The sequence below is a fragment of the Oxyura jamaicensis genome, chromosome 9 (assembly GCF_011077185.1).
Source record: "Oxyura jamaicensis isolate SHBP4307 breed ruddy duck chromosome 9, BPBGC_Ojam_1.0, whole genome shotgun sequence".
NCBI lineage: Eukaryota > Metazoa > Chordata > Aves > Anseriformes > Anatidae > Oxyura > Oxyura jamaicensis.
Window position 1 is genome coordinate 13,623,508 of NC_048901.1, and position 25,765 is coordinate 13,649,272.

The 25,765-nt window shown below is 53.8% G+C and overlaps 1 long non-coding RNA gene across 1 annotated transcript; it reads right to left on the reverse strand.

Annotated features, from left to right (window-relative positions):
- Positions 1-310: 310 nt before the first annotated feature.
- LOC118171784 lies at positions 311-25,765 on the reverse strand. Its single transcript, XR_004753388.1, has 3 exons — positions 25,661-25,765; positions 5,474-5,539; positions 311-4,723 (listed from the first exon to the last, which is right to left on the reverse strand). It is a non-coding gene; the product is annotated as an uncharacterized LOC118171784 (long non-coding RNA).

The following is a 25,765-nucleotide window of genomic DNA, read 5'->3' on the forward strand; positions in this document are numbered from 1 at the left end:
AGCCGCAAGCTCCATTTGTGGCCCCACATCCAGATGAGGCGTCCTGGGGCGAGGTGGGGACATCGGGGCAGCCCCTCTGGCTGTCTCCAGCCACCTGGACGACCAAGCCGAGGCTCCCAGCACCTCACACATGAGTGTCCCTGTGCCTCCCCGTCCCCGTGTCCACCTCTCCCCAGCTCCCGTGGAAGCTGGCCATGCTCCAAGGCTCATGCGGGCGGCAGCGGGGCGGCAGGAGGAGGAAAGCACGGAGCAATCCATAACCTTTGTAGCGCTCCCCAGAGCAGCTGTCTGGCAAATGTCAAGCACTGTCTAGGGCTATTTTGGGCACTTTATTTTTGTAAAGGATGCTTTGGGGTGGGGGAAGGGCACGGAGAGCTTTTTCCCATTGCCAGCACCTTGGAGAATAAAACCTCAGGGAGGAAGGTTCAAGGACACTCCTTGGTCACGCGCACAAAACCACATTTCAGAGTCCCTGGAGGCTCTGGGGTGAACAGGACACCGGAGATGGGCCTCAGCTTGTCTCATGACCAGAGACCTCCAGAAGGAGCCCATGGAGCAGGGGTGGTGACATGGGGGTGGCTCCTGCCATGGGATGACCTCGGTGAGCACCATCACCCCAGGGGGGACCAGCCCTCGTGCTGCCTACCTCCCCAGGAGGACTCTGGGTCACAAACCCCCTTCCTCAGCTCTTTTACAGGACACCAGGCATTCCAGTGTCTGATTTCTGGTGTGTCACTGTGTCACGGCGACCCCAGGGGAAGGCCCAGGCCCCTGCAGCCGTGTGTCTCCTCTGGAGAGCTGGCAGAGCTGCTGCACGCCTGAAAATCTGCTGGCGCAGCAGCTCCTGAGCTCCCCAGCTGAAGCGTGGCCAGGTGAGTAACACAGCCACCGAGTGGCCCTCCGAGGGCTCTCACAAACACAGCTGAAGCTCTGGATGTTTTCCTCAGCTTTCCCAGGGACCCAATCTGCCCAATCTGCCCCAAGGAGCCCTCAGACTCCGCCGCTTTCAGCAAAGCCAAGACCCAGAGCCAAGACATTGCACAAGGAGGAGCGGAGCATCTAGAGGTCCTCGTGTGAAAGATTGCACAGTGTAGCTGGGACACCCGACACAAAAACGTTCCTGCTGAAAGAAGCGGGTGTTCTTCCAAGAGCTGAAACAGTTGTGGAGAGTCGCTGTGTCTGTCTCTGAAAGCTTGTCTTCTGGTGAGCCTGGAAAGTAAAGCAGTTCTCATTTGCAGTAGCTGGAGGGTTCATTCCCCCCACAACACGCCTCTATCAGAGGTGCAAGCAGTATGGCTGTAGGAGAAGCAGCCCCTCCGCATTTTAAAACATTGCACAGAAATGTCTATATTAAAAAATCTCTGTACAGGGCTGGCAGGTGTGCAGCTTTGAGCAGTATGAGGACCAAGGGCTCCCCTAGGAAAACACTGCATGAATAACCCAGCAGCAGGCGTTGGGCAGCATCTGGAAGTGAGCACGGGGATGAGTAACATCTGACACGGGTCTGTCATGAACCAACACGTCAGGCTGGCTCCATTTCCTCCTCCAGCGGGGTACGGCGGGGACGGGTGTCCCCGGGGGCTCTGCCCGTGCCCTGCCAGCAGGCAGGGGGTGCAGGCAGGGGTGTGGGCAGGGTGCCCCGGGACGGGCGCGGAGCCGCGGGTGATGGCGCTGAGGGAGCTGCTCTCAATGGCTCGCTTGTGGGGAAGCCGCTGCCGAGCGCTCCTGGCGCGGCGGAACAGAGAGAGCATTTATCCCGCCTGTGAGGCTGCGGACAGAAAAGGGATTGTGGCAGGCTGGGGGATTGGGGTGAAACGCCGCGAGGAGTGCTGGGGGAGAGCGGGGACGGCGTCCCGACGGGTGCCCCTGCCAGAGGTGGACATGCCTGGCCAAACCCCGGTGATAATCCGCCACGGGTGGCCACCACAAGTCACACTGTGAAAAATGAAAGAAAAGCACACGTGTGCCCCCAGCCCCTGCCTGCAGTGGGAGCAGGGTGCTGGGCAGCCAGGCGCCCTGGGGCAGCCGCCAGCGCTCAGGGATGGCTTCCACCCCCAGCAACTGCAAACAGAAACGGAAAATTGTCAGCCTGCGGAACGAGCGTGCAAACAACCCCCCAGATCCTGTTTTTTCCTTGCTCCCAGAAGAATGTAAACTTTTTTAAACAAAACCCAAACTTTTCTAGCAAAGCGAAAAAAAATAGAAGAAAACAGAAAGCAGCCCAAGCTATTAATTTGTGGCAAAGCTCAACAATCCTCAAACTCCACAGCAGCGCAGCCCTGGGGGAGGGACGGGGACCTGCCACTGCTTTCGGCCTTCTGTTGGGACACGAGCCCCTTCTCGCCGCCTGGAGAGGACGCGGCCGCATCCTGCCCCGCCGGGGCCCCGAGGGGCTGGGGTGGGAGCGCAGGGAGCAGCCCCCAGCTCGGCCAGGGCCCGGGGCCATGTGGCGTCCCCGCGCCGCGGCGGGGGATGAAAGGAGGCCTGGGCGGCTGGCGTGCGACCGCGCGTCCCCCGGGAGCGGCCGCCAGCGCGTGCGTCCGCGAGCGGCTGCTGGCCATGCGCCACGCTCCCCTGCGCTTATTTACGGTGGTTTATCAGGGGCTGCGGGCTGCGATAAAGTTTATGAAAATAAAAGGCGTCTCCAGCAGGCTGCGGCGAGAGCGGGCCTGGCCGTTTCTTTCCCACACTGATTAGGATCTGGGCAGGCTCCTGCGCTCCAGATCTCCCGATGAAAGCAGCGGGACCGGCGGCACTTCCCTTCCCGGCCCCCGCTCAGGGCCAGAGGCAGCGAGAGGTCAGCGTGCCGCACACCACGCAGCGCGCGCCCGGCCTCGCACGCCGCACGCCACACACCGGGCAATGTGCCACGCTCAGACGGCAGCGTGCAACACGCCCAGCGTGCCAGGCACCGGGCACCGCACAGCACACCGGGCACCGCGCACACCCAGCGCCGTGCCACGTGGATCGTGTCGTGGGCACCATGCGCCACCACAATCCCCCACGTTCCCCCCCAGGAGCTGAGTCGGGAGCCGCAGGCCTGTCCCTCTGAAGGGGCACACGCATGTGGGGCAGAGCCAGGACAGGGACAGGACTGTCCCCTGCGGGGGCGGCGGGTCCCTGCCCCATCCTCACGCCGCCCTCCCCAGCCCCGGGACGCCGGGCCCGTTTCCGCCGATTGTTCGCTGGCGGCAGGGCCACGGCTTCCTCCTGGTCACGAGCCCGACCGTCACCCTGCGCTTCCAGGGCAGGTGGGCTCTGGGGAACAAAGCCTCCTGCCGGGGCACTGCCAGAGCTCGCTGGGCTGCCTTCTCTGGGGGGGACGGACAGAAGCCCTCAGGCACCGAGGGACAGAAACCAGGCAGCATTACAGGCTGGAAAATGGGAGTCAGCTCCAGCTGCCAACAGGGTTAATAGGAATTTTGGCAACGGCAGGAAGAGGAGAAGGATCAGTCCCCCTAGTGCTGCTGGGCTTGGAAACATTCGGTTAAGTGTGGGTTTTGTGGGGGCGGTTTTATTGCCTCTGTTACCTCCAGCATGCTCTGTGAGAGGTGCTGGGAACCAAAACCCTCCCCAGCCGCTGCAGACGAAACCTCAAACCACACGGAGTGCACTCGGCCTGGGCTCTGCTCGCCAGCTCGAAGCGCCGGCCGGTTCCTGGGGGGATCCTGCAGTCCCTGAAGGGATTTGGGTTTGGGCACTGCTCACAGCCCCGCCAGCAGCACCGGGGCACTCGGCCATCCTCATGGGGCCACGATCAATGGGGTGCTGGCAGCGCACCAGAAGCAAATTCAGTCACTTACAGTAAAATCAAAGAGGGCAGAACAATGAGTGTGAAGCAAGGTTAAAGCACCTTGTTACAGGAACAAATTGTTCAGCTGGCAGCAAAATAATAGGATTTATGGCCCCGCAGGTTTAGAGCCAGATCATTCGCGGTGCTGTTTGCCTGAGGAGCTCGGCGTTGCCAGCTCTTCCCATGGAGGTGCTGGGTCGGACCCTCCACATGCAGGGGCCCAATCCTGCCCCTGCCTTCATGGAGGGCAAGGTGTAACCGTAAGCCCCTGGAAGCCCGATAGCTGCTGAAATTTTTCCATCCCTCGCCCTCCTAGCCCCTGGTAGGTTTGTGCACTTCGCACCTGCCCGGGGACACAGCCGGAGCCCCCCTGCCCCTCCACGCCCCGCAGCTCTGTCCCAGCGCCGTGTGGCCGGGCTTGTTTTGGAAATGAGTTGTGAGGCACTTCATTGCCATGGAGACTTGTTTTGCAGACAAATAAATATTTGGTGCTTTTGCCTCTTGCCTTGACAGTCCATCCCCTCTCCCCCTGCATCCTGGTGGTGTGTTTATATTGCAGGGTCTCTGCTCCTTCAGCCTCGCTCATCCTCCTCTCCCGCCCATGCAGCACATCCGCTCTCCACATCCTTCATCCCTGCCTCCTCCTCCTCCCTTCCTCTCCCCTTCCCTGTGCCCGTTTGCCAGCTGCCCCTGTGGCAGGACACTCAGTTACCTCCTCCACTCCTTCCAGCAGCAGCTGGTGAGTTTGATTGGGTCAAAATTGCTCCTCGCTCCCTCTAAACACCCAGACAACCAAACATTTGACCCATACTTTTCCCCCCGTACCTGCCCTTGTCCCCGCAGGGCTGGGGACCCGCGTGCCACCTGGCTCCAGCAGCGTCCCCTGCCCAGGGGCAGGGCTCTGCTCCTCCTGGACAGGGAGCTGCCTGTCTGGGGAGAAAGGAGGCATTTTTTTTTACATAAAAGCATATTTTGCCCTGAAGAGCAGCAGTGATGGGGAAGAGGGGAGGCATTTGTGGGCTCAGCCACATGTGGCACAGGGTGACGCTGTGGGGACAGCGTGCTGCCACCTCCTGCCAGCACAAAGGCCCTTTCTGCAGACAGCATCGTGTCCTCACGGGGACACAAAGTCCCTTCTGAGCCCCTCCACGTGCCAGTGCCCCAAACTTTCTGGTTTTATTAAGAAGCATGGAAAGGGGAGGCAGGACACAAACGAGCCTCCTTCATTAATAAATCCTCACAGCTGTGGAAAGTTTGAGGCAGCGAGAGCACCCAGACAGAAAATTAAAAAACTAATAAAGTCCTCAGTGTGGGGGCACTGGCATCAGGTCAGCTTTACTTCTCGAGACACCTAATAAAGAGGCATTCCAGGACACTAACTCATAAGGGAAATCTGCAGGGGTCAAGGGGAACAGTGGAAAACTAACCATGGTAACTCCAGCATGCTGGAAAGGCAGCAGAAAGCCAGCAAGGAGCTGGGGCAGGCTGTTCCCCATCGGTTGTTGGGGGATGAGTTACTGGATGGAGCCCCTGTGATGGCCTGGGAGGGAAGGAGGTGGACGGGACAGCTTGCCCCTGGGGACAAACCAGGCTGCTAGGGGACAGCCAGGTGGGGACGTGCACAGGCTGTGCACTGACAGCAGCATTTTGGGGTAAGGGTTAACCAGGGCAGCGTCCTACCTGGGGGTGCCTTGATGGGAGTCGCTGTATTTGGCCTGCCCAAGAGCTGCTTGTGGACCTCAGCACCTTTAAAAAAATAAGAGTAAATTCCTGCCTTTTTGATGTTGCTTTGATTTATAGCTTTGCAAATGCATCATGCTGCAACACAAAGCTAAATTAGTCATTGACAATATTCCAATGTTAGCAATAAATCTGAATCACTGTGTTTTGAATCCTTACAGATAAGAACCTGAAAGTGACTCCTCTGTGCTTTACATTCCTCCCCAGGCCATACTTCATGCAGGTGGGGCTGCTGCCACCAGCACAGGGCCCATAGCCAGGGACATGGTGGCTACCAAGGTGCTCTGTAGGGCTCAGCTAGGTTAGGGTCAGGGCCCTGGCCAGGGGAGGGACTGTAAATCATTTTATGTAGCTGCCTTAATTGAGCTCTTTGCAGGGGGTGTCTTCTTAATGGGCTGATGGCACCAATTACCTTGTTAGCAGAGCGGGGCAGCTCTTACCGCAGAGTTTATGCTGTTGTTGCATGGCAGCCCTGCTGGTAAGGGGCTGCCAGGTCTGTGGGCCAGTCACTGCCACCCATGTACCCCGTAAGCACCCTTGGTGCATGTGCAGGTGAAGGGCACTGTGCAAGCCGTGTCAGAAAGAAGTGTAAAATCACCCACACTGAATATTTCAGCAGAAAGCCCTGGGTTTTCCTCACTTGCGAGAGCCCAGCCTCGAGGGCAGTTTCACAGCCAAGCTATAAACATGGAAAAGGGGGTTTCTAATGGAAACGTTGACATAACCTATAGCTGAGACACCAACAGACCCTTCTTGAATGCCAACATTTCCATCACTGGTCCCCCCGCTCCCAGCCAGTCTCGGGGGGGATCCGTGCAGCATCCCCAGGCGGGGGCCTGGCCCCATCCTGCCATGTGGCATGGCAAGAGCACCCTTCTGCCTCAGAGCCATGGTCCTCAGCCACCAAAAAGCCCAAAGAAAAAGGCAGAGCAGTTCAGTTGGTTGTAAAAATTAATGAGTTCAGATACAGACTTGCTTTATTCCGGTCCAGCTGCGTAACCACGGCGATTGTGTCCGGCACACTAGACAGTTACATCAGCTCCACACCCCTGTACAATAAGACTCTGTTTGATCTCAGAAACAAGATCAGACTCCTGGGCTTTGCACATCCTGCTTCCTACATATGTAAAATCATTTTATTACCAGCCAGGAGAGTTCATCTAAGCTGCTCTCGCTGTGCAGCTGATGTGGAGGGAACATGCCCCTGTCTGCACTTCTCTTGCCAGATGGAGATCTGCGGAGGGGCTGCAGAGCTGCTGCTCCTCCGAGCTTGGGTTTCCTTCTTTTTTTTTTAATTCCTCCTCCGAGGCTGGAGGCTCTGGGGCAGGAGCTGTGGCTCCTTGTGCGCCTGCACAGCCCCGGCACAGTGGGAGGTGTGTATGGCTCAGCTGTCCCGAATGTTGGTGGGAAATAAGCGGCCGCGTGCTTTTGCTTGGCTTGATCCCCCTTTGTCCCATCTTCCCATGAGAAGAAGTCCCTTATAACAAATCTGCTCTGCCCTTGGTTTAGCTCCTCAGATCCCCCTGTTTGTTAGCTCTGTGAGACACTGAGGAACTGGGGTATCATCACTAAACAGCATCCTCCCTGTGCCCACCCTGCTCCACCACCACCAAGGCAGGAATGGTTATGGCCCAAGCTGCTGCCAGCTCCGCCTGGCCAGCCACAGTACCATGGCTCTTCTGCTGCTGATGGATTGCTCCGGGGAGCTGCAAGGCAGATCTGCCTCGACCCCAGCCCTTTAGTGCCACTGCTGCTGTGCTGCCAGCCCTGCTCCTCCCGGCCGTGAGCTGCTGTGCTGGGTGTCAGCGCTGTGTCCCGGGGCACACCCACAGCACCGGTGCGCACAGAGCGCCACGGAGCTCGCCCACGTCCCAGCACATTCCCAAAGCAGAAGGTCTCTGCTTTCCAGCCCTGGGTTTCCTCCGCTGCTGCTGCCTGCAGGGCTGTGTGGCCAGGGCTCACTGACTCACTGCACGCGGCCAGCCGGCAGCTGCCGGGTGGGAACTCGTATTTACTGCTCCGCTGCGGTTGGCCTGAGACCAGCAGTGCAGGCAGAGGGAGGGGAAATCCCCTCCTTCCCACCCCGGCTAACCAGAGCAGTTCCTCCAGCACATCCAGCTAAGGTCTTGCTTCACCCCTGGCTGCTTTCTTCCAGCTCGGGTCTCCTGTTTGCGTTCCATTCCCAGCCTAGGGGCTTTGGGGTGCTTGCAGCTGTGAGTAAAGCTGTTGGGGACCCAGCCTCGGTCACACACCAGCAGCTCAGGGCAGGATGGCTCTGCTCGGTGGCAGCAATGAAAAGCGGTGCCAGCTGGTGCCAGCCAGGCTCCGTTTGGAAAGGAGGAGCTGGTGGCCCTCTGCCCAATGCAGCAGCGACCTGCGTGGGCACGGGCATCCCTGCCTGGCACAGCCCTGCTGCCCCCAACGCTCGCACCTCCTGCCCTGTGGGGCCCCTGTCTGGCACCCCGGCTGCAAGTAATAGGGGTGTCAGACATCCCCAGGGACCTGGGCTGCATGGCTGCCAGCTGATTTCATGCTCCTCACCCATATGTATTGCCGGGATAGCTACCAAAGCCATGCATGGCATCCTCCCAGGCTGTGTGCCCTGACTTTTGGCAGCTTTCCTGGCGGTTTGCTGCCGTGGGTCTCTCCATCACCTCGAGACCCTGCTTTTTATAGGCACATTCTGACTTCAGCTCGTGACCACATGCATGCGTTTTCACAAGCAGAGCAAAACAAATCCCCTCCAGACGTCCCCCTGCGGAGCCGAAGCACCTTCCATCCCCAGGGGATTCTCCTGCTGCTGGTGTGTGATTGCCCAGGGTGCCGTTCCCCCATCACTGACAACAGGGATGTAAGACCCAGCAAAGAAATGAGCCGCGGGTCCCCAGCCCTGCCGGGCTGCAGCCAGCACCCTCCTCATCCATCACCCCCTGTCAGACCGGGAACTTGAGCAGCCCTGGTCCAGGCCGGGACGCGGGAGATGTCCCCTCCCGTCCTCTCTGCCTGGCTGTTTGACAGCCCAGCTCGAATAAACAAAACCTGAAAGGGCCAAGGCAGCTCCAAAGGAAACTGTAAACGATCCCATCTGTGCATCTTGGCTAATATCTCCTCCAGGAGGGGGGCGTGGGGAAGAGAAAACAAGTCGAAGGTCCTTTTTTTTTTTTTTTTTTTTCTCAGAAGGAAATACCATTGCACTCAAACGTTGCTACTGCTCCAAATCTCATTCCAGAACCCAGGCTCCTCCTGGGCGGCTTTCTGACTGCAGATGGTGGCAGGAGAGGTTGCCATTTGCAGGGATAACAAATTGCAAAGCAGCGCTGCACACGCATAAGCCCAGCATTCAGAAGTAGATCAAGAAAATAAAGCGGATGATATGTGACAAAGTCATGTTCCCTAGTGGTAAACGTGTTCTGCCAGGCAGCCAAGCAGTCCTGCTTGCACTGGAGAGCCTGAGCCGGCTGTGCTGCTGTCTGGTGTGTGGGCTCCCAGAGGGTGCTGGGTGGCTCTGGGAGGGGTCCTGTGCTCTGAGCACCTCCATGTCATGTTGTGTCCTGTTGTGTCATGTCGTGTCATGTCGTGGCGTTTCATATACTGGGCTTGTAGCCAGGCCCCAGCCCGTACCAGCACAGTGCAAAGAGGGCCCTGTGGTGGCAGCCCAGGGCAGGAGCAGCTGGGCAGGAGAAGTGCCTGAGCACATCTAGACTCTTCTTGCCCTCTCCCCACTCCTGAAGCCTGCCCGTTTTCAGCTTTTCCCTTTCCAGGGCTGCTGAATGGTGTGCTTTCTCGTCTGCTTTCTGCCCCCAGCTCCAGGCTGGGCTGAGCGCTTGGTACAGGAAAATTGATAATTGCAGTTGTATTGGCAGCCCCGGTGCATGACAAAAGCACTGGAAATCACAAAGGAGCTTTATCTCCAGCTATGTTGAGGCTGGGGATTGTCAGTAAGAGCACTTCGCATCTTCAAAGAGCAGGAGCAGCTTCAGGCCCAGCCCAGGGTACCCTGGAGACCCCACGATGCCACCCTGGGGGGCTGAAACCCAGCTCTGGCTTTTGGAGCTGGAGCCTACAGAGAGCAGGGCAGACACGAGGATGTGTGTGGGAGCTGCTTATAAAGGATCCTGCAGAACCAGGGCTGCCTCCTCGGGTGTCCTGGTCAGCCATAAAAGTTATTGGGAACCTTGTGCATCTCCATGAACGATGTGACTGGGTCCTGTAGTAAGCCAGTGTGAAGTTACATGTCTGGGAAGAAAGAGTGCAAAAAGCTGCATCTGATGTGAAAGCATCAGGGTGGAAGGATTTGGCTCCAGCAGTGGTGCTGTGGCTGAACACCCAGGTGCTCCTGGGCCAGATAATGGGGAAGTGCTTATCTCCTGGTGCTCACGCTGTGGTGTGCTGAAATGGTGGTGAGCACCAAAAGAGTCTGACAAAATGTCTGAAGGCAGAAATGAGTGCTCTGGAGTGAGGCATGCAGTTCTCAAACTATTTGGAGTAACACCAAAAAACAAGCATCTCTTACACATCTAAAACTCGTGACAGGAGGAAGAAACAACAAATGCTGGACTTAGTAGAGAAAGTTAAAAGGCATAAAACCATGGAGGAGAATCAGGGCACATTTAGCAGGAACCAGGCATTTATCTTTAAGGAGCAGGGTTAGAAACATCTGTAAGAAGGCATGAGAAGGAGACAGATTCTCAGTCCAAGGAGAGATGCTTTCCTAGCTCTTTCTGGGCTCAACTCAGACATTTCTGGGTAAAATCTGATGCCTGTGAAATGCAGAGCATCCATCCCAAACAGCTCCAGCCAGCTCCCTTAGCTGTAAGCAACACAAGCTTGTAAGCCCAGGGGGAAAATTAAGAAAAGAGCCCAGCAGGGAGCTGCCACAGCCACTCTGTGCTGTCCCCAGCCCCGCTGCTCCTCACCCTGCCAGCGGGGTGGGTGCGGGCAGCGAGGGAGCCCTGAACACGTTTGTACCTCGCTGCCCTCACCCCTGCCCTGTGCACTCCCCTTGCCCGTGTCTGCTGCGTGAGCCCTCCAGAGCAAGGGGCTGCTGCCCTGCACTTCTGCCCCTGCTCATTAGCTGGAGAGAAATAAACCCCTTTTATCTCCGCACTCATTTTCTAGGAGTAATAATCCCTTTTTGTGTGCACCCACTTTAACTGTTCCCAAACTGAGATGTAATTGCTGATAGTAATTAAGTTAATGCATATTTATAGCCGTGTAGAATTATAGAGGGTCTCCTGTAGTTTTATATGGGGCATTTTCTTTAACCTGCTATAAAAGCATTAACAAGTTGTTTGGCATTAATTGCCTCTATTGCGATCCTGTCCTGTGCCGCGGGGCAGGGCAGGGCAGGCAGATGGCAGGGATGCTTTCCCCCATGGCAGGCCCAGCCTGGCTTTAATTCAAGGCAGAGCCTTGTCCTACAGGGACTGTGAAAAGGCCTGGGGTCTGTTGCAGGGTATGCCCAAAGTAACCCTACAGGACACGGAGTGACCAGCTGGGTGCCTGGTCTTCGTGCCATGTGCTGATAAACCCTGGGTGAGACGGGCTGAGCCAGCAGTTTGCAGCAAACACGGGTGCCCATCACCTGTCCTTCCTGCCCCTTTTCTCCAGTTTTGCCACATTCACTGCTGTGGCCACTTCCCGAGGGATTTGCAAAAAACTTTTGTGCACCCTGGTGCACGCGAGGACGGGGTGCAGGAGGGCTCAGCCCCTGTCCTGTGCTCTATGGCTGAGCGCTGTCGGCCCCCACCCCCTGCCAGATTTTCTGCTGCTTGTATTTGTGCTTTTGTGCTTGCCAAGAGCCCCAAAGCACTCAGCAAACAGCGTGTGTGGTGAGGGATCACCTCGTGTAATCTCCGGGCGAATCTCCCCATTATACAGTAGGCTAATTAACTCCGGTGCAGGGTCACGATGAGCTATCGGCTCCAGGAATGCCGTCCCCGAAGGGAAGTAAATATCTCTGCAAGAGCGAGGAGCCCCTTTCTATGGCAGTGAATCCTGATAAAGAGCTTCACTCCATTCTCCTGCCGCTGGCTCCAGCTTAGCTGCCTTAAAGCTGATTCTGCCCCGCGCTAATCTGGAGGATCCATTCAGCCCAAAGCTCAGCGTCTGAGTCTGTTTGCCGAGCGTGCAGCTGTGTCAATTTGCAAAGACAAAGGAAAGCTCCTCTGTCAACAGGTTGGGGAGCTCAGGTAGCACGAGCGAATTGAGGGCAAGAAGTCAAAGCGGTTTCACCAGGCGGCCGACCGTGCTCAAATCCCAGCCGGCGCGAGGGGCCGGGGCCGCGCGGGGGATAAAGGGAGCACGGGGGAGCGGCCGGCCCTGTAAGCCCACCAATTAGTGCTATTAAAGAAAAATAATTAGATCTGCTCCATGGAAACCCCAGAGGAGGGAGAATGCAATTTCCACTTGGGCTTATTTTAATAAAAGTTGGAAATGCCAGGGGGTGCCCAAAGGGCGCTGTAGGCAATAGCAGCAGGGCCACCGGGCACGGGCAGGCAGCCGTGCGGTGAGCAGGGCTGGGGGCACGGGACGGAGATGCGAGGAGGGCAGGGGGCACAGCGGTGTCCCTGGGGGAGTGAGAGGGTGGTAGGTAAGTCCTGGGGAGGACACGGGGCTTCTCAGCCAGGCTCTGTTGGGCTCTGATCCTATCTGTGCATGCGTGCATAGGGGGAAGCACCCTTAACCTCAGTGCCACTGGGTCAGGAAAATACTTATCGTTGTTTCGTGCTGGAGGAAACAACGTCCCGGGGAAGTCAGGCCTGAGATTTCTGAGTGCCACGGCACAGCCTGGGCTCTCCCCACCAGCACCAAGTGAAGCCCCTCGAGCTGATGCAGGATCCGGCCAGGGCCTGAGGGCAGCAGGGGCACAGCCACAGGGGATCGTGTCCCTTGTCAGTGAGAAAAGAGGCAAGGAACTGTCACACAGCCAGCGTCTGAGGAGATCCCAGGCCTCATCATTTCTGATCATCTTGGCTGATTTCCTGCCATGCAGAGATGTACAGAATGAGCTGTGTCTGAGCAAGGCTCTCTTTCCACCGAAAACTTCCACAAAAGCAAAACTTACACTGGAAATAAAGGAAGCCTTGAGTTTTTCTTCGAATATTTGAAACAAAACACACACAGGACTCGGGCTCAGAAAGATTTTGCTACAAATATAAATTGGCCTCTTGGAAGAGACTACATGTGGGGAAGAGGAATGTGAAAGAGAAACAACTGAAAGGCTGCAAAAAGCCGACTGGGGCTGATTTTGTACCGGCCATGTGCTGTCCTCACCCCCAGCAGCTGTCCCTCCCCTCTGCCTGCTGGGCAGGGACGAAGAATTTAACCTAAACGAGCCGTGCTTGGAGGAAATGCAGTTCTCAGATGTGCAATAATAAACACTTAATATAGCTTTAATGAGTACACGATGACCATACACGTCAAATACCTAGGTGATACCACAGCGAGCAGGGAGCACAGGAGAAATCCGTGTTTGTAATGATTCCTGACACAAGGTTCGAAATAATATTCTGCCCTAAACTTCTTCCTTCTGACGTAAATAGTCCTGGGTTGCAGATGTGTGACCAGATTCTTCTCTTGGAGTTAAGCTTATTTATTTTGATAAATGTCTGGGAATATAACACCTGTAGCATTAACAAACACAGTCATCCCTTTCAAATACATTTTATACCTACTGTACGTTTTTATTCTGAGATAATAAATCACATGCATAAACCTTATTAATCATTTAAACAGCTCCTTAAAACACTCGTGAAAAGATTTTCCAACTCAAACACCTTTTAGGACGCAATGACATCATGTCTGTCGGGACATTGTTGTGTGGCAAAGACTGTGAGACATTTTCCCCCCATAAAGCCGCTGTAATAAAGTTTGTCATTGCAGTCATTAACCTCATGTTTTCTCCTCTTGCCTCCTTCCTTACTACCCATCACCAGGGAGAAAGAGAAAACGTGCCTCAGTGAAAACTTTGGGGGTCTAACCATGGAGTACGCCACTAAGCAAAATATCCAGTGATTTCAGGAGAGTTACCTCTGTCCCTTCTTACATTAACTTCTGGGGTACCTGCACACCCCTGGGCAGGCAGAACAGGAGTGGAAAGCAGGAGAAAGACAAGACTCCAAGTTATCCCCAGAAATGGACGAAAACTATGTAAGTGGTGTCCGTTCATGGAACTGGACATCCCAGGAGGAACCGGCCCTCACTGGAAGTCTTCACTTGTGCATCTCCTGACCTGGGAGAAGCTGCTGTCTCAGCTGGCAGGCTCAGTGGAGGTTTTACCTGCTGAGCAAATGCAAAGCTGTGTTTGACTAAGCTAAGAGAGAGGGTAGCAGTTGTGGGTGTTGAGATTTTATCGTATGGAGGCTGGAGATGCTTAGGCAGTCGGAGCTTCTTTGTGAGCAGAAAGCCATGCTAAACCTGGTATTTGGACTATCTGCCTCTCTCTTGTTGCTGGAGCTGAGCTCCGTGCTTTTTGAACACACACAGATGAGTGTGGCACGCCCTGTCCCCATCCTTCAGCACTCTGTGAAACCAAAACCTCAGAAGTGTGGTCACTGCCAGAGCCCTGGGACTCAGCCCTGCTCCCTGATCCTGTCCCAGGGGCGGGGAAACTCGTTCGATGAGCTGCTGGGCTTGGCTGCTTCCAAAAACGCCTCTCTTGGTGGATGGTGTTGCCGGGGAGGGCAACGCGGCAGCGTGCACCCCCTGCAAGCGGGGACAGGGGCTGGCAGCACCAGGAGGGCTCCTTGCGGGGCAGTTCCAGCCCCAGCTCCTTAGTGCTTGAGGCTAGAAGGGCCTCCTGCATGCACACACACAAATCCAGCTGAACTCAAACATTTCAGTCCATAGAAGTGAGCTCCATGGTGCAGGGATGTGCGTGCTGCAGGCAGATCCCAGCAGGGACCGGCACCAAGCGTCACCACCGCCCCTTCAAATTAATGCACACAAAGCCCAAGACCAGCTCTGGGATGGTCTAGCTGCAGCCCCTGCTACAGTTTTCCTTCTCAAAAGACGCCCCAGCCAACTTTAAGCCAATTACCGGAGAGACAAACACACCTGCCTAATTAGACAGCCCTGGACCCCGTGGAGCTGCAATGCCCGCAAGCCGCAGCGGCGTCCCCCGGGACAGCATCGCGCCTCCGAGCCTGGCAGCGCACACAGCCGCCGCTGGCTGAACAATTAAGCTATTAAGTAACTCAGTTAATAAATTCAGATTTTGCCCTAATACATTTCTAATGACCTTGTCTAATAAATTTGGAGCAATCTGGGGAGAATGCCTGTTGCCATGTTTTAAAGGCAGAAGTGATTTACGTGTGCTGAGAGGGCAAAGACAGCCGTGCGTGATTTATTGCTATCAGTCACTGTACCTTTCATCTCTTTAATTATTTTCTCTACAGCAGCTTCGAAAGTGCTCTTGAAGGCTGAATGCTGAGCATTTTTCAAGTTCAGATACTTAGCAGTTATAGGTCGGAACTCCTGTTCTTTCCTTCCTATCTGTAGCTCCAATTATTGACCACAGAGGCTGCGGTTTGGTCTGCTTCGCTTGGACCTAACACGATGGGTGATTTTGCATGCTTGGTGTCGTACGGAGCCAAATACCTGAAACCTCCAAGAATTTGTCCACCAGGCATCCAGCATTTTCCAGTGGGAAAGCCAGCAGCCTCTGTAGGGCTGTGATTGTAACAAGGTTTACCTCTTGTTGCCAGACTACAGGCAGGGGTTTGGGGAGCAGTCTGAGGGTTGCTCTGGTTTTATTGGGCACCAACTTTAGCATCCTTCCCAGAGAGAGGAGCTCGCCCGGCACTGACCACGCAGCTGAAAGCGAAGAGGATGTTGAAAAGCCTGAGTTCAGGACAGAGGAAGCACAGTTACACAAGGAAATGAATCTGGCTTCCAGCAGGGGAGAGAGAAGCAGGCATGGCCAAGCCTGGGAACCCAGGGGATTTCCAGGGGAGCCAGCGGAGCTCAGGCTCATGTCCCAGCAACACAGGAGCTTGTGTCCTCTGAGAAACCCAGCTTAAGGCAGCGGGGCAGTGCTTGTGTTTGCATCCTCTCTCTCCTGCACACCCCAGAGCTTCCTAAGGTTTGACAAGGCCGGATTTAATCCCTGCCCAACTCCACTTCCTAGCCAGGGCTCCCACTGCGGGAAGGTTTCCTGCCAAGACCATCTTCCAGCTATTTCCAGGTAGCCCTCAAAACGGTCCTGGCTGCGAGTCAGACCGGAAAAACCATTGCTACAAGATTTCCTGTCTGGCTTTACAAGACAAGAGCTCTGGAGGAATACCAAGGAATCACCCAAACCCTTGATAAACACCTGCCTGGCTCACGGACAGGCTGGACGTCAGGGACATGGGACAATGCGCAGCTTGTCCTTCACGGAGATCCCAAAACTGCTTGTCCTGAGGCGGCCTCGTGTCCTGCTGGAGGCGGGGGGGGCGCAGCAGGTCCATCCCCCACAGGGCCTGGACGAGGATTTGTTTCACAAAGCTCCTGCTCAGCAGCATCACACCATGAGCCACGTGCACACGGGTGGGATGTGACACGGCCTGGCCCCAGGGGCTCATGTGCTTCAAGTGCTCCACCTTGACCAAAACACCCTGTGAGCAGCAGGGGGCTTCCAAAGGGTTCTTCTCCCCCCATCCCTGCGCTGGAGCACGCACCTTCTCTAATGACTTGTCTCGCCGTGATTCTCTGCAGCCAGAGGAAACCCTCAGCAGCATTTTTTGGGGTCAGATTTTCATGACTGAGACCTAGTCATGCAAACAAAGATTTATTTTTTTCTTACCAAAACAACATTAAGGAGAAAATTCTTTCCCATGACTAAAGCCGGGTGGGAATTTCTCAACAGCACGTCAAAGCAAAAAGTTTCAGGGAAAGGGTCAGTTTGGGTGCAGTTTGAAGTGGGATTTTTCTTTCAGTTTTTGAAATGGGAAAAGGCACACTTCTGGTGTCAATGCTTGTCACACAAACAGGAATACAGTTTAGAAATACCCTGGTGAAAAATATAAACAAATAAAAAAATAAAAAATATGAACTGCATTAAGGACTACGTTCAAGAGGGGGCTGTTGTTGAACTACGTTCCCCGTTACTTTAGGGGATGCAAAAACAGATAATGAAATTTAAACAAGCTACCACCAATAAAACTCTGAACAACTTGTTGGTCAAACTAAAGAGTGCAGAATGTTGTTCTCACCATTTTCTGCAATTATACCCTTGCCCGGGGGGCTAGCAGAGGGAGAGGGAACTTCTGAGCCGCCGGCAGCCGGAGCCCTTCGGAGGGCGGTCGCGGAGCTGAGCTATCCATCCGCCTGTCCAAACACAACGCAGCAACAATGGAAATGGAATTCATTAGACCTAAATAGACATGATTTTATCCTTGTTGGCCTAACCTTGGTTCCTTGTACATCGAAGCCTTCCGTTTGTGGGCTCAGACGTTAACAGATGAGTTATTAACTAGCCGTGGCTAATTACAGATAGCTGCATCACCTTCTGAAAAAGGAGCCATTGTCAAGGCCGACTAGGGCCAAAGTTGAGGTCTTGAGAAGTTAATCTTACTGAAAAAAAATGCTCAATAGAAAAGATATTTTTTCCTTAACTTCCACTGAAAATCATTTTTATGGGAATTTGAACACCTTCCCGAGGTGTTTGCAAAACAGCCACCAAAGCCGGGCAGAGGAAGAACAGGTCGGGCTTTCCGCGTGTTCCGAGCTGGCACCGAACTGCGCCCATCGCTGAGGAGGAAATCATTACGCCCTCAAACCTTCTTGCATCTAGATGATACACAATATTGTTAATGAACACAGGTCCGGGCATTTGCCTGCCCCAGCTGCATGATTTTTCACTTAGCACCGCGCTTTGAATCTTCCCACAGGCTGAGAGGAGGGTTGTCCTGGGGAGGAGGGCAGAGCTCCCCGCCTGACGGAGATTTACTTTGCTAATGCGTTTTGATGAGGCAGAAACACAGCGTGGAGGATTTACAGGAATAATGAAATTATCATTTCTGCCCACAGGAGGAGGAGCCTGCCCCCACCCAGGCTGGTTCCTGGTGGGTGTCCTGCCCTGGGGACACGGCAGAGCCCGGGGGCTCCCATTGTGTAGGGCACGGCAGGAACTGGATGGGAAAACTCGGGCACCCCGAGCCTGGAGATAGCTGTGGGACCCCAGACCCCTCCAAAGGGACTGCGAGTGGGGACATGTGTGACGTTAGCCAAGGCTTCCTAATTAGATGGAGAAAACAAATCTGCTCCACCCCAGGCAGCTGCGGCTCCAGCCAGCATGTTACTTATTAGCTCAAATTATTATTATTATAAAAAACACTTGACTTTCTTGTTCAAAAAGTAAAAAGGGATTAGCGGGGTCTCTCAGACGGCTTTCCTCAGACTAACCTCCAGCATCCCAGACAAAGCCCCCACCATAACAGAGGCTTTCTCAGTGCAAGGACAAAACAGGCCCCAAACAGCAGCAATAGAAAGTCAAAGGCAATACTTGACAGCACACTCAGCTCTGTTTGCTGACTTTCCCTAACGCATACAATAAAGTTCAGCCCAGATATGTCACTGCTGCCAATTACCCGGGGCAACAGCCGGACCCTGGTGCTGGTAAATCAATGGGGGCACAAGGGAAAGCTGCTTTCCCCAAACGTGAAGTACGTGGAGGACCATAAAGCACACAAGGGCGGATTAGGGGCTGGGGAACAAAACGCACCGGGAGGGCCCCGGGTCCCCTCTGCCCACCGGCCCTGGTGGCTTTCCCAGCCCCTGTCAGCCCAAACCTGTCTGCACAGGGGCTGCACCCCATCATCGGGGGTTTGGGAAGAAGGAGGCAACCTGCCTGTCAGACAAGGGGGCCAGGAACCTCCCAGGCTTCTGCAGGAGGGCTGGGGCTGGTGGGGACATCCAAGGCGGCTTTCCCCAGGGCTGGCAAAGCACTGGGCAGCATGGGAGAGGGCGGCCAGGGCTGGCGTTGGCGCATTTGGCTAAAAATGATTTGATTGGCAAATCCAAGCTGTATGGGAGTCGGAGAGTAATCAGCATGAGCCACAGCTTCGGTGCAAAGAGCTCTCTTTAACCTTATTTTCCTGTTAGAAAAACCGCACCACGCTCAGCCCAGCTCTGCTCAGGGACCGAGGCTTTCCCCGTCCTGCAGGCAGGGATGCTGAACTAAATGGATTTCAGTGATTTGCATGGAAACGCTCGGTTTGGCTGAATAACAACTGGCATTTTTTAATCACACAGCCCCATGTGGCTGGGTGCCTTGAGAATGCCGTCCTGCAGGTAACAACACTTCCCTGGATACAGCCTGAGGCTGGAAAACGGCCAAGCCCTCGTCCCACTGGTGCCATCAATGCTTCTTCGGTCCTTGCAGGGAAAGCTGTGCCTCCAAGAGTCCTCAGAGGGCTGTGGCATTTGCTTGGAGAGGATTTTGAGAGGTGTGATACTCGGCCACTCTGGGCTGCCCAGCACCATGGGCTGTGTAATGGTCCAGAGAAAATCAATTGGACGCTGCGTTTCAGAGATAAGGGCTGAGATTTTATTCCGGAGAACCTGGTGACCCCAATCAATCTCTGTCCCCAAACTGTCTCAAAGTTTGATGCTCTACTCTGCAATTAAACTTTAACAACCAAGAATTGCAGCAGACGTTCCAGTCAAAATGCATTTATTAACTATTTTTGATGCACATCAGTAGATACCAGCCAAGGCATTTAAAGGCAGACAACTGCTTGCTGGTATACGGTCCCATTAAAATATGGAGTTATTTTTCATCTCTTAAGGTTTCCATTACTTTTAAGCTGATAAAAATAAAATAAGCTATGAAATCTCCCAAACTTTCTTCATGACAGTTACTCTGCAAAAAGAACTTAAGCCAACAGTTGTGGTATAAAGCAGGGAGCTTGAAATGTGAATGAGTTTGGCCCCAAACCCAAAAGCAGCAGGCAGGGAGCACAAGCAGGCAGGGAGGACATTCCCCCTGCTGCGCAGGTGCCTGCCTCGCTGCTTTGTTGGCCTTGCAATGCTGTAACATCACTTACAGGAAATCTTGGAAGAAAGAAAATGTTAGGATTTTTTAAAAATAAAAAGTAAAGCATAAATCCTGTCTATTTGGGGGTGCTGTATTTTGAGCCTACGTCCACTTTCAATTTTCCAATACAGGTGATTTATTTTTATGAGAGGACTTCTTCACATGGCTAGTCCTGCCCAGGGGGCCTAGCAGAACCCCAGATGTAAATAGGTAGCATCTACTGACACGAGTGATTGTCCCCAGCACGGTCAAAGGACAGGATTTGGGTCTGTAAGCAAAAGTCAAGATGTGAATTCAGTATCCAGTGTTGGCACATGCATCAGGTCCCAGTGATCCCTCTCTGGTGAGCCCAGAACACAGGAGAACCTTCCCTCGTGGCAGTTCTCGCAGGCACAAGCCATTTGTGGGCTGGGAACATGAGGTACTTAGAGATCCACCTTCACGCCGTAGAAGCACGGCAGGCTGCAGCACAGCCCAGGGCCCCAGAGGGGCCTGTGCTCATGGGGCAGCAAGAGGACACCCAAGGAACCTGCTCCTCGGGGGATGCATGGAAAAATCCAAGCTTTCATCTCTGCACCGCACTGGGCAGCTCAGACAAGGCTCACCCCATAAGGTGGTGACGCTGGGTGCAGCCCTGAAGCCCACAGGGGAGCTTTGCCTGGTGCCTGATGCCTGCCCAGGCCTCGAGCACTCTGCCGGCTTGGCCCCAGCCAAACGCCCTTGGGCTGGCCCCATCCAGGGCCGGGAGAAAAAAGGGGCCTTCAGCGGGGAGGCATTTTTCATTGCCCTGAGAGCTGTGTCCGATTGCATTGTCGGAAGCAGCAGGTAGCAGCGAAAGGCTGGGGCATTCCCCTGGCCAGCCCCAGCCCCCGTTGTGCTGCCTTTCAGCACGAGCCAAAGGTCAGCCCGCAGCCACGGCTCTGAGCCCGCGCTGTTTTGTTACGATTGTCACAAGGTAAATTAATCAGATTTACGGCATTAAGCCCTGCCGTATCTTGAGCCTTTCAGACCTTTCTGCCCCCAAAACTTGCCTCATATGAAGGGGCTCTTTGTTTATCCTGCACTTACAGTCTTCATTTAGTGACGGGGAGCAGCTAGAGGGATGACAAGTGTAAAGGAAGGGCTGCTGCTGGCAGGTGCCCAGCGACAGAGGTGCTTGCAGCCCCAAACCTTTCCCATCTCCCTCCATACCAGGGCAGAAGGTGGTGGTTGCATTGCCTCAAATACTCCTCCCATGTAACCAGCTGGGGAAGGCCATGTTTTCAGAGCTGCATGCCTTTTGGAGAGGGCAGCTCCCCCCAGATAACAGAAGCAATTCCAGACCAGAGCAAAGTGCCACGACCAGGAGTATGAAGCTCAATTTATGTCCTCCTGACGCACCCCCAGCATGTGGGAACACTTACACACTTGTTTGCCTTGGTCAGCCGGGCTGCAGAACCACCAGGGAGCTCAGTCTTATTTCATTTTCCGACAGGGATGCCAAAACTCTGGTCTCAGGCACGCGGGGGGCTGCCCGGATGCGCTCCCCAGCTGCAGGGATCTTTATCCCGCCACGCAGGAGAGCTCCAGCGTCCTGCTGGCAGAAATTTGTCTGCAAATTTCCCCTCATTGAAGGGAGTGAGAGGCCTGCAGGACACGGGCTGAGAGGAGAACTTGATTAGGGCTGGGGAGACAGAGCCATGTCAATAGCCCTCCCGTTGGGGGCCCGCCGTGCACTTCTCTGTGCTCTTTTGCACTCACGGGATTGCATCTACGACTACCGGGCTTTCAGTAGGTCTCATTTCTCCAGAGTATATGGCATTAAAAAAAAATATACTTAATCTATCCATATGGAAAAGCAATCTTGAAAGAAATATAAATGGAACTAAGAGAGGACAAGGAGCTGGTGAAGGCGGCTGCAGAGAAACTTGGAGCTAGAGTGGAAGAGGGTGGGAACCGGCGTCAGCGACCTTATCTCCTGCAGGTGCATTTGATTATCCTCAGGGCAGCTCATAACCACGGAACATAAAATAGATTGATGCATTTGTTTTGAGCAGTGGCATGCAGATAAGGGGAATTATACACCACATTTGGATGTTTTGCTTGTATTGATTTTTCTGCTTCAAGTTTTTAGCTTTTTACACAAGAAAGTGAAAAGCAAGATGACAGGATAGAGTCTGTACATTAACATGACCTCTCCGTATTCAGAAAACATTTCACGTGCATTTAAATTTAAATAAGGGGACCACAATGACAGCCTAAATTCCCACCATCCATCATTCTTTGCAAAAGGACCTCTTCCCAGAGACGGCTGGCATGCTGAGCGCCTCCTCTCCCAAAACAAGCAGGGTGGGTGAGTTTGCATATAGTCTGCTGGCCTGGTGCTGGTATGTAACCCAAAGATGCCTGTAGCTTTCAGAGCGTGAACGGTGTCATGTTGACTGAAAAACGAGACCTCTCTGCGAGCTGAGGCTCCCCATGGCACGGCGGCACAGATCTGTGCACAAAGCCAGCAGCCTGGCTTCAGAGGCCGCATCCTGCACGCCTCCCAGCCACGATCTTCCTCCCACACCTGCCTCCAAAGCCCGGCCCCGCTGACTCACAAAAATCAGGAGGGCTTCAAATAGCTTTTTTTTTTTTTATATATATATATATATATTTTCAGATGAAAAAGCCTTAACCAGTGTATTTCCTAAAAGAAAAAGAACATAGATGTGATTCATGTTTTCAGGCACATGTCTGCTTAAATGTTTTGCCAACATACATCGGCTACAATCATCGTGATTATTTCCTCAAGATTAAAAAAAAAGGAAGAAGAGGGAAGAGCAGGCACTCCCAACTATGCCTGAATTAAAGAAATGGTGGCATTTCTTTGGCATTATCATTATTTTCATTTCCCTCTTCTCCCTCCCCTCTACAAATCATTAAATCATTAAAATGATTAAAAAAAATACCACAGCAGATGTCTGGCCTGTTTGATCCCGAGCCTGAATAGGAACAAAAAAGGATTCGAGACTCTGATTATGGAAAAAAAAAATGAAGTAGAAGAGAGAAGAAATTTGTAAGAGGAAAGCCATGAAGGAGAAGCTCCGGCTTTGATCTCTGCCCTGCTCCAGCTCTGCCAGGGGCTCTGCGGAGTGAAGCCAGGCCATCATGCGGAGGCGCGCAGGGGCAGCATTTTATGTGACCTGCTCAAAGGAAAACAAATCACTCGCAGCGAGATTTCCATCCTTTGGGTAAGAGAAAGGAAAGAAAATACAGATTGGATGTGTTTAGAATGAACACAGGCCTCAAATCACCACTGCTATTTTGACCTGTGTGCAACTGGCCTATTTTAGCCTACGGAGGCTGATGAACAAGCTCCCAGCCTGGGCTGGCTTGTTGCTTTTAATTCCTGATTTGTATACCCTCACGTCTGCCCTGCTGAAGGAATCCAGTGCTGAGGGAAGGGCTGATGGAAATCAGAGCGACGGCAGCATGGAGCATTAGCAGGCACACAAAGCTGACCCGCTCACACGGACCTCGGTGCTTTTCACCAGTAAAATGACACTGGCAATGGTGAGGGGTCATTTCCTACGTGTTCCCTGCTAACAAGTCTGTGCATGGAAACAGGGACATTTGTATCGAGCCAGCTTCCAGGTGAGGAAGCTAAAGGAGGGCAGTCCCCTGGTGGGATCCACGTTGCCCCAACCGTCCCACCCTCTGGGTGCTGGACACAAGCAGCCCTGCGATGTCCCCACAGCCACTTCTCAGCACGGTGGTGGAAAATTTGCCCTTAGGAGTCTGAATGGGAGCAGACCTGGCCTGAAAATCTGCCACTTGGAGTAAGTACAGCAGGCATCTCGTTTTCCAACTGGAAAAGTGTTTTACCTCAGCCCCACTGATGAAAATTAATTGAAGACACATGTTCACGAGACCCAAAGGACATCTGTGCAAGCACTCAGTGAGAAGATCAAGCCCAACTCACACCACGAAGTCATGTGCATAACCAGCATCACCTGCGCTGCTGGCTGCAGGCACGCAGGAGGAGGACTCGGGGTGCCAGGCACCCAGCTTTCATCTAACCCAAAGCAGCCTCTCCCCTGGGGATGCTTGCAGATGTCACCTGTGCTGAGGAGCGGCCACCCCAGAGCAGAGAGTGGCACCTGCTGAGCAGCACCAGCAGCCGCAGGGCAGAGAGGGAGCCCTTGTCCGCTGCAGCAGGCCGTGGCAGCAGCGGGGCTCCCCAGCAGGCAGCTCACACAGCAGGCACGATACCAACAGGGCTGCACCAGCTGGGGATGGATGGTTCAGGGCTCGTGGTGGGCCACGGTGCGACTGCCAGAGGTCACACGTGGCCGCCAGCTCTCTTTGCACCAGCAGTGTGTGCAGGAGAGCTCTCCATGCCTGCGTCTGACCAGAAGGGGACCAATGGGAAATGGTCATTTTTTAGCTCGGAAAGAGATCATTTCAGGCGGATTTAGCATAAATGTTTTCAATGTGTTTTCCCCTTCCCCCTTTCCAAAATAAGGCATTACACAGAACAAAACTAAAGTAAGAAAAGCTCAACCACGCCTGGTCAAACAGAACATTTACCTTAATCCACGAGAATCACTTTCCTTTTCATTTGTTTCACTTGCACATTTTTTAAAAACAGTAAACTCATTTGTTCATTCAGAAATAGCAAATTCCACATTTTGCAGAGGAACACCAGCCCAAAACAATGCAGAGAACTTTTTCAAATCAAAATCCATCTGCTCGTCTGGCTGTTTTGCATTCATTCTCCGTCTTTTTCCCCTCCCAGATTACCCACTGAACGTGATCCCAGTTCAGAAACGGTTTCAGCCACCATGAGCACTTGCTGAGCTGCCTTTTCACCGAATAAACAGTGCCACCCAGCATTACTCCTACCACCGAGGAGAGATACCGCCTTATGCTTCATGAGCATTTCTGACACCGTTTGGGAAGTTTGTCCAAGGGGATACCTAGCTTTTCAAGCTGGAGGGCCACACATTGGGCTTTTGCAGAGAGCTTTGGGCAGCTGAGGGACCACCTGGCTGCGAAGGCAAGGAGCCAAAATACGTGTCCTGCTGCGCTGGTGGGTGCTCCCTGCCGAGGGGACTGAGAGGGTAGAAAATGGGGGGGCTGCCTCATCAAGACACACCAACATTCATCTGGAGGCATCCTTACACAGCCTGGGGGACCTGCCTACATCGAGCTAGTTTACACGTGGAAGTCAGAGCAAGTTAAGTCCAAGTGTCAATTTAAAGCACGGTTGATCAAAGAGCAACAACGCACGAGCGCGTTACTGCTAGCTAGGAATTCGCCCTGCTGTCAAGCTGCCTCCCAGGCACCTCTCCCCAGCGCTGTGATCTCCCAGGGTTTGTCACCAGCCAAGCAGCCATTGACAGGGGATCTCCTGCTGATGGTGAGCACAGCACGTGCCGGTGCTATGGGCAGAAGTGAGTCTAAGAACAGAGAAGGCAGCGCCGGGTGGATCGGGCAGCCTTGGCCATTTGTGCTCTGCCTGCTGCTGCGAGGGAACATGTGCTGCACAGCCCCGGCTGGGAAAAGGGGTGAGAAGTCATCGTCATCCAAAAACTCACTGCAGAATGGGCTGCTTTTAAAATGGGGATTTTAAGGGAGTGTTTTCATTGCTTGAAAATCTTCTAGTCCCGAAACAAGAATTATTGCCCAGCTTTTGTAAAAGAAAGCAGTAAAAGCATTTCTGTGTACAAATCCCAAACGTCATCGTTATTCAACTATGTTTCCATAGAAAATGCTTCTACTTTCTTGTCTGTTTTGATGTTGAAAATACCTGGTCTTGCTCACTGACAAAATTGCCGCTCACGGACCCCTCTCTTTTCCAAGGAAAACAGCATCTGATACTCAGCCAGGGAGTATCTTAACACCTCTGTCTCCTGTGGATTTTGCCTTTGGCTTTAAGGAGAGCAAGACCCAGTCCAGAGCCCCCAGCTCAAGCATTTGGAACTGGTTTGCTCCACATCCCGCTCCCACTTGTTTGGGATTAAGGAAGAGAGGCATTTAAAGCCACAGGCGGGGGAGACGAGCTGGGAGGCAAGGGCGGCTGCAGGGAGCCCCAGGGAGGCAGCCCCAGCTCCGTAGGAGGACAGCAGCACCGACCCTACCTGCTCCGTGTCCCACAGCACAATGCTGCCTTTTCCCAGGGGTTTGGCCTCCAGTATGGTCTCCAGCGTCCTCCTTGGTATGCAGGAAACATCTCAGCCAGGCGC